Source organism: Gadus morhua, chromosome 23, assembly GCF_902167405.1.
Source record: "Gadus morhua chromosome 23, gadMor3.0, whole genome shotgun sequence".
NCBI classification, from domain to species: domain Eukaryota; kingdom Metazoa; phylum Chordata; class Actinopteri; order Gadiformes; family Gadidae; genus Gadus; species Gadus morhua.
In genome coordinates, this window is record NC_044070.1 from 9,868,151 (window position 1) to 9,884,624 (window position 16,474).

Here is a 16,474-nt window from a genome sequence, read left to right on the forward strand (position 1 = left end):
ATTGAAATCTCTTTCTGAGAAGTTTTTAATAAACGAGAAATGCTTTTCTCAAAATTCAAAGAGAAGCTTGCATTCACTTGAGAGCTGGACATTTAGAGGTCAGAGTAAGATGATCATGATGAGGAGAGAGAAGAGTAGGAGGGGAGCAGGGATGAGAGGAAAGGAGAAGAATGAGGAGAGGGGAGAGGAGGGGAAATGTATAGGAGAGTGGAGGATGTAAGATGAGCGGAGGTGTCATTAGGGCTCTGCAGTACAGGCCAGATGTACAACACACACACACACACACACACACACACACACACACACACACACACACACACACACACACACACACACACACACACACACACACACACACACACACACACACACACACACACACACACACACACACACACACACACACACACACAGAGAGAACTCTGTGAGTGTCTTTAACTGCCTATAAAGTAGCCTAATACATTCGTATTCGGGATTACTTTAAGATCTAATCCTTTGAAAATGCTGCAGTAAAGTCGCTTGAAAATCCTCAAAGAAGTACCTATAGACATGTTGAACACTGCATCATGAAGTCCTTGTCGGCGCAAAAATGCTTTATCGTCAGTGGCGACTGGTCATTAGGGGCTAGTGGGGCTCGGCCCCACCTACTCTCACAAGAAAAAAAATAAATAAAATGATGCTTTTATTTTTTTTTAGTCGACCCTTGCTTCATCCGGCTGAGTTTGTCTGGAGGGGCAAGAGGGGCTCTAGCCCCACCAGCCCAATGCAATGTGTATTGGACTTGAAACATTGAAATGCGCATGCTCAGAGTGTTTCTCTGTTGAAGTGGACGGAGATTATTTTACTTCCTGGTGGGGCTAGCCCCACCATGGACATAATAAAGGAAACAACAGTGTTACCCCTAATGGTTTTTTTCATGACGACCAATAAAAAACAACAGTGTTACCCCTAATGTTTTTTTTCATGACGACCAATAAAAAACAACAGTGTTACCACTTATGGTTTTTTTCATGATGACCAAAGTGAAATGACAGTGTCACCCCTCATGTTTCATTTGATAAAAACGACAGTGTTACCCCCTATGTTTTAATGGATAAATATCGACAGTGTTACCCCTCATGTTTCATTTGATAAAAACAACAGTGTTACCCCTTATGTTTTTTTTCATGACGACCAAAGAAAAACAACAGAGTTACCGCCTATGTTTTGTTTGATAAATATCGACAGTGTTACCCCTTATGTTTATTTCATGTTGACCAATAAAAAACAACGTTTTTGCTGGTTTCAGAACCTGAGCTGTTTAGAGTGTTAACCTCCGAAGTTATCAATGCACCATCAAGACACGAATAAAGTCAACACAATGCTTATACTTGACTTTATAATTTGCATGAAATAGAGATAAGAGTCAGACAGTGCAATAGACATGATAGCATTACGTTTAAAATTAAAGATATTGTGTTTTCCACAGAAATTGAGCTGCGGCCTCCAGTGGGTTAGGCAGAGTGCACTCCACTGCACCACTGAGGCGATGACAATACACATTAACCAATCATCAATGAAGAGGATATACATTACATTAAAATGTATTTCTATTATTTCCCTTTTTTTTTTTCATGATGACCAATAAAAAACGATAGTGTTACCCCTTATATTTTATTTGACAGACAACAGTGTTACCCTTTATGGTTTTTTTCATGACGACCAATAAAAAACAACAGTGTTACCCCTTGTGTTTTTTTTTCATGACGACCAATTAAAAACAACAGTGTTACCCCCTGTTTTATTTGATGAATATCGACAGTGTTACCCCTTATGTTTATTTCATGACGACCAATAAAAACCACAGTGTTACCCCTTATGTTTTTTTTCATGACGATCAATAAAAAACAACAGTGTTACCCCTTGTGTTTTTTTCCATGACGACCAAAGAAAAACAACGGTGTTACCCCCTATGTTTTATTTGATAAATATCGACAGTGTTACCCCTTATGTTTATTTCATGACGACCAATAAAAAACAACAGTTATTATGTTTTTTTTCATGACGACCAATAAAAAACAACAGTGTTACCCCTTATGTCTTTTTTTCATGACGACCAATAAAAAACAACAGTGTTACCCCTTGTGTTTTTTTTCAGGACGACCAATGAAAAACAACAGTGTTACCCCTTATGTTTTTTTTCATGACGACCAATCAAAAACAACTGTGTTACCCCTTATGTTTGTTTTCATGACGACCGCATGAAATAGAGATAAAAAACAACAGTGTTACCCCTTATGTTTTTTTCATGACGACCAATTAAAAACCACAGTGTTACCCCTTGTGTTTTTATCCATGACGACCAAAGAAAAACAACGGTGTTACCCCCTGTTTTATTTGATAAATATCGACAGTGTTACCCCTTATGTTTATTTCATGACGACCAATAAAAAACAACAGTGTTACCCCTTATGTTTTTTTTCATGACGACCAATAAAAAACAACAGTGGTACCCCTTGTGTTTTTTTCCATGACGACCAAAGAAAAACAACGGTGTTACCCCCTATGTTTTTTTTGATAAATATCGACAGTGTTACCCCTTATGTTTATTTCATGACGACCAATAAAAAACAACAGTTATTATGTTTTTTTTCATGACGACCAATAAAAAACATCAGTGCTACCCCTTATGTTTTTTTTCATGACGACCAATAAAAAACAACAGTCCTCCTCATCCTCATCCTCATCGTCATCCGCTTATCCGGGGTCGGGTCGCGGGGGGAGCAGCTCAAGCAAGGGGCCCCAGACTTCCCTTTCCCGGGCCACATTGACCAGCTCTGACGGGGGGATCCCGAGGCGTTCCCAGGCCAGTGTTGAGATATAATCTCTCCACCTAGTCCTGGGTCTTCCCCGAGGTCTCCTCCCCACTGGACGTGCCTGAAACACCTCCCAAGGAAGGCGCCCAGTGGGCATCCTTACCAGATGCCCGAACCACCTCAGCTGACTCCTTTCTAAGTAAAGGAGCAGCGGCTCTAATCCGAGTTCCTCACGGATGGCTGAGCTTCTCACCCTATCCCTAAGGGAGACGCCAGCCACCCTTCTGAGAAAACTCATCTCGGCCGCTTGTACCCGCGATCTCGTCCTTTCGGTCATCACCCAGCCCTCATGACCATAGGTGAGGATAGGAACGAAGATCGACCGGTAGATCGAGAGCTTTGCCTTGCGGCTCAGCTCTCTTTTCGTTACAACGGTGCGGTAAAGCGAACGCAATACCGCCCCCGCTGCTCCGATTCTCCGGCCAATCTCACGCTCCATAGTACCCTCACTCGCGAACAAGACCCCGAGGTACTTGAACTCCTTCACCTGGGCTAAGGACTCATTTCCTACCCGGAGTAAGCAATCCACCGGTTTCCTGCTAAGAGTCATGGCCTCAGATTTAGCGGTGCTGATCCTCATCCCAGCCGCTTCACACTCGGCCGCCAGCCGATCCAGTGAGTGCTGAAGGTCACAGGCCGATGATCCAATGAGGACCACATCATCTGCAAAAAGCAGTGACGAGATCCTCAGACCACCGAACTGCAACCCCTCCCCACCACGACTACGCCTCGATATCCTGTCCATGTATATCACAAACAGGATTGGTGACAAGGCGCAGCCCTGGCGGAGACCAGCACCCACTGAGAACGAAACTGACTGGCTGCCGAGAACACGAACACAGCTCTCGCTTTGGGAGTACAAAGATTGGATGGCCCTGAGGATAGACCCCCTTACCCCATACTCCCGCAGCACCTCCCACAGTTTCTCCCGGGGGACCCGGTCATACGCCTTCTCCAGATCCACAAAACACATGTAGACCGGATGGGCATACTCCCAGGCCCCCTCCAGGATCCTTGCGAGAGTGAAGAGCTGGTCCGTAGTTCCACGTCCGGGGCGAAAACCGCATTGTTCCTCTTCAATCTGAGGTTCGACAATCGGCCGAACCCTCCTTTCCAGCACCTTGGAGTAGACTTTACCAGGGAGGCTGAGAAGTGTGATACCCCGGTAATTGGCACACACTCTCTGGTCCCCCTTTTTGAACAGGGGAACCACCACCCCGGTTTGCCACTCCTTTGGCACTGTACCCGACTCCCACGCGATGTTGAATAGGCGTGTCAACCATGACAGCCCCTCAACACCCAGAGCCTTTAGCATTTCTGGCTGGATCTCATCAATCCCTGGGGCTTTGCCACTGCGGAGATGTTTGACTACCTCAGTGACCTCCACCAGGGAAATTGACGACGAAACACCATCAACCTCGAGCTCTGCCTCCAACATAGAGGGCGTGTTATTCGGATTCAGGAGTTCCTCAAAGTGTTCCTTCCAACGTCCGACGACCTCCTCAGTTGAGGTCAACAGAGTCCCATCCTTACTGTACACAGCTTGGATGGTTCCCCGTTTCCCCCTCCTGAGGTGCCGGATAGTCTTCCAGAAACACTTTGGTGCCGACCGAAAGTCCTTCTCCATGGCCTCTCCGAACTTCTCCCACACCCGCTGCTTAGCCTCCGACACGGCAGCCGCTGCAGCCCTTCGAGCCTGTCGGTACCCTGCAACCGAGTCAGGAGTCCTCCAGGATATCATATCCCGGAAGGCCTCCTTCTTCAGTCGGACGGCTTCCCTGACCACCGGTGTCCACCACGGTGTCCAAGGGTTACCGCCCCTTGAGGAGCCTAAGACCCTGAGGCCACAGCTAGCCACCGCAGCTTCAGCAATGGAGGCTTTGAACACCGCCCACTCCGGCTCAATGCCCCCAACCTCCACAGGAATGCCAGAAAAGCTCCGCCGGAGGTGTGAGTTGAAGATACCTAGGACGGGGGCCTCCTCCAGACGTTCCCAGTTCACCCGCACTACTCGTTTGGGCTTACCAGGTCTATCCGGAAATTTCCCCCATTCCCTGATCCAACTCACAACCAGATGGTGGTCGGTTGACAGTTCCGCCCCTCTCTTTACCCGAGTGTCCAAAACATGCGGCCTCAGGTCAGATGACACGATCACGAAATCGATCATCGATCTTCGGCCTAGGGTACTCTGGTACCAGGTACACTTATGAGCACCCTTATGTTCGAACATGGTGTTTGTTATGGATAATCCATGACTAGCACAGAAGTCCAATAACAAACGACCGCTCGGGTTTAGATCAGGGAGGCCGTTCCTCCCCACCACGCCTCTCCAGGTGTCTCCATCGTTGCCCACGTGGGCGTTGAAGTCTCCCAGCAGAACTACGGAGTCCCCTACTGGAGCCCCATACAGGACTCCATTCAGGGTCTCCAAGAAGGCCGAGTACTCTGAGCTGCTGTTTGGTGCATATGCACAAACAACAGTCAGAGTTTTCCCCCCTACAACCCTTAGGCGCAGGGAGGCGACCCTCTCGTCTACCGGGGTAAACTCCAACACCGCGGCGCTCAGCCGGGGATTTATGAGTATCCCCACACCCGCCCGGCGCCTCACGCCCTCGGCAACTCCGGAGAAGAATAGAGTCCAACCCTTATCCAGGAGTACGGTACCAGAGCTGAAACTGTGCGTGGAGGTAAGCCCCACCAGATCTAACTGATAGCGCTCCACCTCCCTCACAAGCTCCGGTTCCTTTCCCCACAGCGAGGTGACGTTCCACGTCCCCAGAGCCAGCTTCTGCCGCCCGGGTCTGGTCCGTCGAGACCCCTGACCTTCGCTGCCACCCATGTGGCTGCGCACCCGACCCCAACGGGTCTTCCCACAGGTGGTGGGCCCATGGGATGAAGAGAGGGGGGGTGCCACGTAGTTTGTTCGGGCTGTGCCCGACCGGGCTCCGTGGCAAACCCGGCCACCAGGCGCTCGCCATCGAGCGAAAAACAACAGCGTTACCCCATTTGGTGTTTTTCATGACGACCAAAGAAAAACGACAGTGTTGCCCCTTATGTTTCATTTGATAAAAACGACAGTGTTACCCCTCATGTTTCATTTGATAAAAACGACAGTGTTACCCCTTGTGTTTTTTTTCATGACGACCAAAGAAAAACAACAGTGTCACCCCCTAGGCTTTATTTGATAAATGTCGACAGTGTTACCCCTTATAATTATTTCATGACGGCCGATAGAATAAGACAGTAAGCCCTTATGTTTTTTCCATGTTGACCAATAACTAACAACAGTGGCAGCCCTGTCAACATTTTGGCAGGGATCCGAACATGAGCTGTTTAGAGTGTTAACCTCCAAACTTAACAATGCACCAACATGACACCGGATAAACTCTTTGCTAAGGTTATACTTGACTTTATAATTCGCATGAAATAGAGATAAGAGTCTTCCAACAGAAGACATCAACCGGACTTGAACCCCGGTCTCCAGGGGGTTAGCTCACAGCTCTCTCCAGTACCCACTGAGAATTATATTTTAATCATGTCTGAGGTTATATATGATTTATTTTATTAGGTTATCGGCCGGTTATTTATTTGACAAAGACAACAGTGTTACCCTTTGTTTTTTTTCATGACGACCAATAAAAAACAACAGTGTTACCCCTTATGTTTTTTTTCATGACGACCAATAAAAAACAACAGTGTTACCCCTTATGTTTTTTTTCATGACGACCGCATGAAATAGAGATAAAAAACAACAGTGTTACCCCTTATGTTTATTTCATGACGACCAATAAAAAACAACAGTTATTATGTTTTTTTTCATGACGACCAATAAAAAACAACAGTGTTACCCCTTATGTCTTTTTTTCATGACGACCAAAGAAAAACGACAGTGTTGCCCCTTATGTTTCATTTGATAAAAACGACAGTGTTACCCCTCATGTTTCATTTGATAAAAACGACAGTGTTACCCCTTGTGTTTTTTTTCATGACGACCAAAGAAAAACAACAGTGTCACCCCCTAGGCTTTATTTGATAAATGTCGACAGTGTTACCCCTTATAATTATTTCATGACGGCCGATAGAATAAGACAGTAAGCCCTTATGTTTTTTCCATGTTGACCAATAACTAACAACAGTGGCAGCCCTGTCAACATTTTGGCAGGGATCCGAACATGAGCTGTTTAGAGTGTTAACCTCCAAACTTAACAATGCACCAACATGACACCGGATAAACTCTTTGCTAAGGTTATACTTGACTTTATAATTCGCATGAAATAGAGATAAGAGTCTTCCAACAGAAGACATCAACCAGACTTGAACCCCGGTCTCCAGGGGGTTAGCTCACAGCTCTCTCCACTACCCACTGAAAATTATATTTTAATCATGTCTGAGGTTATATATGATTTATTTTATTAGGTTATCGGCCGGTTATTTATTTGACAAAGACAACAGTGTTACCCTTTGTTTTTTTTCATGACGACCAATAAAAAACAACAGTGTTACCCCTTATGTTTTTTTTCATGACGACCAATAAAAAACAACAGTGTTACCCCTTATGTTTTTTTTCATGACGACCGCATGAAATAGAGATAAAAAACAACAGTGTTACCCCTTATGTTTATTTCATGACGACCAATAAAAAACAACAGTTATTATGTTTTTTTTCATGACGACCAATAAAAAACAACAGTGTTACCCCTTATGTCTTTTTTTCATGACGACCAATAAAAAACAACAGTGTTACCCCTTTTTTTTTTTTTCATGACGACCAATAAAAAACGAAGGTGTTACCCCTTATGTTTTTATCCATGACGACCAAAGAAAAACAACGGTGTTACCCCCTGTTTTATTTGATAAATATCGACAGTGTTACCCCTTATGTTTATTTCATGACGACCAATAAAAACCACAGTGTTACCCCTTATGTTTTTTTTCATGACGACCAATAAAAAACAACTTATGTTTTTTTTCATTACGACCAATAAAAAACGAAGGTGTTACCCCTTGTGTTTTTTTCCATGACGACCAAAGAAAAACAACAGTGTTACCCCCTATGTTTTATTTGATAAATATCGACAGTGTTACCCCTTATGTTTATTTCATGACGACCAATAAAAAACAACAGTTATTATGTTTTTTTTTCATGACGACCAATAAAAAACAACAGTGTTACCTCGTATGTCTTTTTTTCATGACGACCAATAAAAAACAACAGTGTTACCCCTTATGTTTTTTTTCATGACGACCAATAAAAAACAACAGTGTTACCCCTTATGTTTTTTTTCATGACGACCGCATGAAACAGAGATAAAAAACAACAGTGTTACCCCATATGGTGTTTTTCATGATGACCGCATGAAATAGAGATAAAAAACAACACTGTTACCCCTTATGTTTTTTTCATGACGACCAATAAAAAACAACAGTGTTACCCCTTATGTTTTTTTTCATGACGACCAATAAAAAACAACAGTGTTACCCCTTATGTTTATTTTATGACGACCAATAAAAAACAACAGTTATTAGGTTTTTTTTCATGACGACCAATAAAAAACAACAGTGATACCCCTTATGTCCTTTTTTCATGACGACCAATAAAAAACAACAGTGTTACCCCTTATGTATTTTTTCATGACGACCAATGAAAAACAACAGTGTTACCCCTTATGTTTTTTTTCATGACGACCGCATGAAATAGAGATAAAAAACAACAGTGTTACCCCATATGGTGTTTTTCATGACGACCGCATGAAATAGAGATAAAAAACAACAGTGTTACCCCATATGGTGTTTTTCATGATGACCGCATGAAATAGAGATAAAAAACAACAGTGTTACCCCTTATGTTTTTTTCATGACGACCAATAAAAAACAACAGTGTTACCCCTTATGTTTTTTTTCATGACGACCAATAAAAAACAACAGTGTTACCCCTTATGTTTTTTTTCATGACGACCAATAAAAAACAACAGTGTTACCCCTTATGTTTATTTTATGACGACCAATAAAAAACGACAGTTATTATGTTTTTTTTCATGACGACCAATAAAAAACAACAGTGTTACCCCTTATGTCTTTTTTTCATGACGACCAATAAAAAACAACAGTGTTACCCCTTATGTTTTTTTTCATGACGACCAATAAAAAACAACAGTGTTACCCCTTATGTTTGTTTTCATGACGACCGCATGAAATAGAGATAAAAAACAACAGTGTTACCCCTTATGTTTTTTTCATGACGACCAATAAAAGACAACAGTTTTACCCCTTACGTTTTTTTTCATGACGACCAATAAAAAACGAAGGTGTTACCCCTTATGTTTTTATCCATGACGACCAAAGAAAAACAACGGTGTTACCCCCTGTTTTATTTGATAAATATCGACAGTGTTACCCCTTATGTTTATTTCATGACGACCAATAAAAACCACAGTGTTACCCCTTATGTTTTTTTTCATGACGACCAATAAAAAACAACAGTGGTACCCCTTATGTTTTTTTTCATGACGACCAATAAAAAACGAAGGTGTTACCCCTTGTGTTTTTTTCCATGACGACCAAAGAAAAACAACAGTGTTACCCCCTATGTTTTATTTGATAAATATCGACAGTGTTACCCCTTATGTTTATTTCATGACGACCAATAAAAAACAACAGTTATTATGTTTTTTTTCATGACGACCAATAAAAAACAACAGTGTTACCTCGTATGTCTTTTTTTCATGACGACCAATAAAAAACAACAGTGTTACCCCTTATGTTTTTTTTCATGACGACCAATAAAAAACAACAGTGTTACCCCTTATGTTTTTTTTTCATGACGACCGCATGAAATAGAGATAAAAAACAACAGTGTTACCCCATATGGTGTTGTTCATGATGACCGCATGAAATAGAGATAAAAAACAACACTGTTACCCCTTATGTTTTTTTCATGACGACCAATAAAAAACAACAGTGTTACCCCTTATGTTTTTTTTCATGACGACCAATAAAAAACAACAGTGTTACCCCTTATGTTTATTTTATGACGACCAATAAAAAACAACAGTTATTAGGTTTTTTTTCATGACGACCAATAAAAAACAACAGTGATACCCCTTATGTCCTTTTTTCATGACGACCAATAAAAACAACAGTGTTACCCCTTATGTATTTTTTCATGACGACCAATGAAAAACAACAGTGTTACCCCTTATGTTTTTTTTCATGACGACCGCATGAAACAGAGATAAAAAACAACAGTGTTACCCCATATGGTGTTTTTCATGACGACCGCATGAAATAGAGATAAAAAACAACAGTGTTACCCCATATGGTGTTTTTCATGATGACCGCATGAAATAGAGATAAAAAACAACAGTGTTACCCCTTATGTTTTTTTCATGACGACCAATAAAAAACAACAGTGTTACCCCTTATGTTTTTTTTCATGACGACCAATAAAAAACAACAGTGTTACCCCTTATGTTTTTTTTCATGACGACCAATAAAAAACAACAGTGTTACCCCTTATGTTTATTTTATGACGACCAATAAAAAACGACAGTTATTATGTTTTTTTTCATGACGACCAATAAAAAACAACAGTGTTACCCCTTATGTCTTTTTTTCATGACGACCAATAAAAAACAACAGTGTTACCCCTTATGTTTTTTTTCATGACGACCAATAAAAAACAACAGTGTTACCCCTTATGTTTGTTTTCATGACGACCGCATGAAATAGAGATAAAAAACAACAGTGTTACCCCTTATGTTTTTTTCATGACGACCAATAAAAGACAACAGTTTTACCCCTTGTGTTTTTTTTCATGACGACCAATTAAAAACCACAGTGTTACCCCTTGTGTTTTTATCCATGACGACCAAAGAAAAACAACGGTGTTACCCCCTGTTTTATTTGATAAATATCGACAGTGTTACCCCTTATGTTTATTTCATGACGACCAATAAAAACCACAGTGTTACCCCTTATGTTTTTTTTCATGACGACCAATAAAAAACAACAGTGATACCCCTTATGTCCTTTTTTCATGACGACCAATAAAAAACAACAGTGTTACCCCTTATGTATTTTTTCATGACGACCAATGAAAAACAACAGTGTTACCCCTTATGTTTTTTTTCATGACGACCGCATGAAACAGAGATAAAAAACAACAGTGTTACCCCATATGGTGTTTTTCATGACGACCGCATGAAATAGAGATAAAAAACAACAGTGTTACCCCATATGGTGTTTTTCATGATGACCGCATGAAATAGAGATAAAAAACAACAGTGTTACCCCTTATGTTTTTTTCATGACGACCAATAAAAAACAACAGTGTTACCCCTTATGTTTTTTTTCATGACGACCAATAAAAAACAACAGTGTTACCCCTTATGTTTTTTTTCATGACGACCAATAAAAAACAACAGTGTTACCCCTTATGTTTATTTTATGACGACCAATAAAAAACGACAGTTATTATGTTTTTTTTCATGACGACCAATAAAAAACAACAGTGTTACCCCTTATGTCTTTTTTTCATGACGACCAATAAAAAACAACAGTGTTACCCCTTATGTTTTTTTTCATGACGACCAATAAAAAACAACAGTGTTACCCCTTATGTTTGTTTTCATGACGACCGCATGAAATAGAGATAAAAAACAACAGTGTTACCCCTTATGTTTTTTTCATGACGACCAATAAAAGACAACAGTTTTACCCCTTGTGTTTTTTTTCATGACGACCAATTAAAAACCACAGTGTTACCCCTTGTGTTTTTATCCATGACGACCAAAGAAAAACAACGGTGTTACCCCCTGTTTTATTTGATAAATATCGACAGTGTTACCCCTTATGTTTATTTCATGACGACCAATAAAAACCACAGTGTTACCCCTTATGTTTTTTTTCATGACGACCAATAAAAAACAACAGTGGTACCCCTTATGTTTTTTTTCATGACGACCAATAAAAAACGACAGTGTTACCCCTTGTGTTTTTTTCCATGACGACCAAAGAAAAACAACAGTGTTACCGCCTATGTTTTATTTGATAAATATCGACAGTGTTACCCCTTATGTTTATTTCATGACGACCAATAAAAAACAACAGTTATTATGTTTTTTTTCATGACGACCAATAAAAAACAACAGTGTTACCCCTTATGTCTTTTTTTCATGACGACCAATAAAAAACAACAGTGTTACCCTTTTTTTTTTTCATGACGACCAATGAAAAACAACAGTGTTACCCCTTATGTTTTTTTTCATGACGACCGCATGAAATAGAGATAAAAAACAACAGTGTTACCCCATATGGTGTTTTTCATGACGACCGCATGAAATAGAGATAAAAAACAACAGTGTTACCCCTTATGTTTTTTTCATGACGACCAATAAAAAACAACAGTGTTACCCCTTATGTTTTTTTTCATGACGACCAATAAAAAACAACAGTGTTGCCCCTTATGTTTTTTTTCATGACGACCGCATGAAATAGAGATAAAAAACAACAGTGTTACCCCATTTGGTGTTTTTCATGACGACCAAAGGAAAACGACAGTGTCACCCCTCATGATTCATGAGATAAAAATCAACAGTGTTACCCCATATGGTGTTTTTCATGACGACCAAAGAAAAACGACAGTGTTGCCCCTTATGTTTCATTTGATAAAAACGACAGTGTTACCCCTCATGTTTCATTTGATAAAAACGACAGTGTTACCCCTTGTGTTTTTTTTCATGACGACCAAAGAAAAACAACAGTTTCACCCCCTAGGTTTTATTTGATAAATGTCGACAGTGTTACCCCTTATAATTATTTCATGACGGCCGATAGAATAAGACAGTTACCCCTTATGTTTTTTCCATGTTGACCAATAACTAACAACAGTGCCACCCCTGTCAACGTTTTGGCAGGGATCCGAACATGAGCTGTTTAGAGTGTTAACCTCCAAACTTAACAATGCACCAACATGACACCGGATAAACTCTTTGCTAAGGTTATACTTGAATTTATAATTCGCATGAAATAGAGATAAGAGTCTTCCAACAGAAGACATCAACCGGACTTGAACCCCGGTCTCCAGGGGGTTAGCTCACAGCTCTCTCCACTACCCACTGAGAATTATAATTTTATCATGTCTGAGGTTATATATGATTTATTTTATTAGGTTATCGGCCGGTTATTTATTTGACAAAGACAACAGTGTTACCCTTTATGTTTTTTTTCATGACAACCAATAAAAAACAACAGTGTTACCCCTTATGTTTTTTTTCATGACGACCAATAAAAGACAACAGTGTTACCCCTTATGTTTTTTTTCATGACCAATAAAAAACAGTGTTACCCCTTATGTTTTTTTTCATGACGACCAGTAAAAAAACCACAAGGTTACCCCTTATGTTTATTTCATGACGACCAATAAAAAACAAGTGTTACCCCTTGTGTTTTTTCCATGACGACCAAAGAAAAACAATGGTGTTACCCCCTATGTTTTATTTGATAAATATCGACAGTGTTACCCTTATGTTTATTTCATGACGACCAATAAAAAACTACAGCTATTATGTTTTTTTCATGACGACCAATAAAAAACAACAGTGTTACCCCTCATGTTTTCTTTCATAAAGACCAAAAAAAAAACACAATGTTACCCCTTATGTTTATTTCATGACGACCAATAAAAAACAAGTGTTACCCCTTGTGTTTTTTTCCATGACGACCAAAGAAAAACAATGGTGTTACCCCCTATGTTTTATTTGATAAATATCGACAGTGTTACCCCTTATGTTTATTTCATGACGACCAATAAAAAACGACAGCTATTATGGTTTTTTTCATGACGACCAATAAAAAACAACAGTGTTACCCCTTATGTTTTTTTTCATGACGACCAAAGGAAAACAACAGTGTTACCCCCTATGTTTTATTTCATAAATATCGACAGTGTTACCCCTAATGTTTATTTCATGACGGCCGATAAAAAACAACAGAGTTACCCCTCATGTTTTTTCCATGTTGACCAATAAAAAACAACAGTGGTACCCCTGTCGACGTTTTTGCGTGGATCCGAACCTGAGCTGTTTAGAGTGTTAACCTCCTAACTTATCAATGCACCATCAAGACACAGAATAAATTCAACACAATGGTTATACTGGACATTATAATTCGCATGAAATAGAGATGAGAGTCTTCCAACAGAGGACATCAACCAGACTTGAAGCCCGGTCTCCAGGGGGTTAGCTCACAGCTCTCTCCACTTCCCACTGAGATTTGTAAATCAAATATGTCTGTGGTTATATATGACAGTGAAATAGACATGATAGCATTACGTTTCAAATGAAAGATATTGTGTTTTCCACAGAAATTGAGCCGCGGCCACCAGTGGGTTAGGCAGAGTGCACTCCACTGCACCACTTAGGCGATGACATTACACAATAATCAATCATCAATAAAGAGGATATACATGACATTAAAGTGTATGTGTGTATTTCTATTATTTCCCTTATGTTTTTTTTCATGACGACCAATAAAAAACAACAGTGCTACCCTTATGTTTTTTTTCATGACGACCAAGAGAAAACAACAGTGTTACCCCTTATGTTTTTTTTCATGACGACCAATAGAAAACAACAGTGTTACCCCTCATGGTTTTTTTCATGACGACCAAAGAAAAATGACAGTGTCACCGCACCACATGACGGGTGCTCCTCTCCTGACCGGACCTGAGATAGAACGGCTCCCAGCCCCACCTCAGACGCGTCCGTGTGTACCACGAAGGGGAGGCTGAAGTCCGGGGTGATAAGCAAGGGGTCGGTGCAGAGAGCCTGCTGTAGGTGGGAGAAGGCTTCCTCAACCTCCTCCGTCCACTTCACTCGGTCGGGTAGAGTCCTCCGGGTCAGCTCGTGGAGGGGGATGGCCAGTGTTGCGAACGTGGGGATGAACCTCTGATAGTACCCGACTAGTCCCAGGAAGGACTTCACCTGTTTCTTGGTGGTTGGCCCGGGCCAGGTCCGGATGGCTTACACTTTTTCGTCCTGGGGTCTCACACAGCCCCTCCCGACTTGATAGCCCAGATGGGAGGCCTCCTCCAGGCCCAGGCGACACTTCTTGGGGTTGGCCGTGAGGCCGGCAGTTCGGAGCGCCCCCAGGGCGACTCGGAGGTGGTGGAGATGGATGGTCCAGGTGCTGCTGTGTATTACAATGTCATCAATATACGCGGCGGCGTATTCTCTGTGGGCCCGTAGGATCCGGTCCATCAGCCTTTGAAAGGTTGCGGGTTCCCCATGCACCCCGAACTGGAGGACGGTGTACTGGTATAGCCCGTCTGGTGTGGCGAACGCCGTCTTCTCCCGAGGCTTCGAAGGCAGACGCTTCGTTCAGTTTGCGAAAGTCATTGCAGAACCGCTGGGTCCCGTCTGGTTTGGGAACCAGAACCACAGGGCTAGACCAGGCGCTATGGGTCTCCTCTATGACCCCCATCTGCAGAATGCGGGCGATCTCTGTCCTGATGACGGCGCGCCGTGCTTCCGGGATGCGGTAGGGTCGGAGGCGGACTCTGACTCCCGGTTCTGTCCGGATGTCGTGGCTGACGGTTGTGGTCCTGCCGGGTCGCTCTGAGAAGACATCCAGATGTTGGAGCACCATGTCCCGCATGGATCCCGCGGAGTGGTCAGTGGTTGCCACCGCTTCAGCAAGTTGATGTGGTACAGCTGGGTGGTCTTGCGTCTCCCCAGTTGCCGTACCCGGTAATTGACCTCGCCCAACCGGTCGATGATTTCATAGGGTCCCTGCTATTTGGCCAGGAACTTGCACTCGGAGGTCGGGATGAGGACGAGGACCTGGTCGCCCGGGTCGAAGGTGCGCAGCTGGGCCCCCCGGTTGTACACCCGAGCTTGGGCTTGCTGGGCTCGTCCGAAGTGCTCCCGGACCACGGGCCACACCTGCGCCATCCGGCCCCGCACCTGCTCCACGTGCTCGATGATGGTGCGGTGGGGGGAGGGTTGGCTCTCCCAGGCGTCCCGGGCGATGTCGAGGAGCCCTCTCGGTCGTCTCCCGTAGAGTAGCTTGAACGGGGAGAAGCCGGTGGAGGCCTGGGGTACCTCCCTGATGGCGCACAGGACGTGAGGGAGTAGCTGGTCCCAGTTCTTTCCATCGACCTCCATTACCTTTTTCAGCATGTGTTTTAAGGTCTGATTAAACCTCTCTACCAGTCCGTTGGTCTGGGGGTGGTAGACGGAGGTCCGGAGGAGGCGGATCTGTAACAGACAGACTGAGTAGGTCTTTTAACACCCGGGACATAAAGCAGGAGCCTTGATCTGTCAGGATCTCCCTAACTATTCCCACCCTGCTAAATAAACAGTTGGCTAGACGGTCGAGGGGTGGGGCGATGACGTCATGGTTTACGGTTTCAGTCGGTTTCAGGCGTCCACACGAATTCAGAACGAAACCGGGTAGATTTGAAACCAACTCCGAGGGTGGTTTCAGAAGTTTACGGTTTCGGTCAGCGGATTCGCCGGCTTCGTGTGGACGGAAGGCCGAACCGTTCAAGACCTTTGCGGTTTTGTCATGAAATCGGCTTTGTGTGGACCTAAATAAGACCAATGAAGGAAGCTCAATCT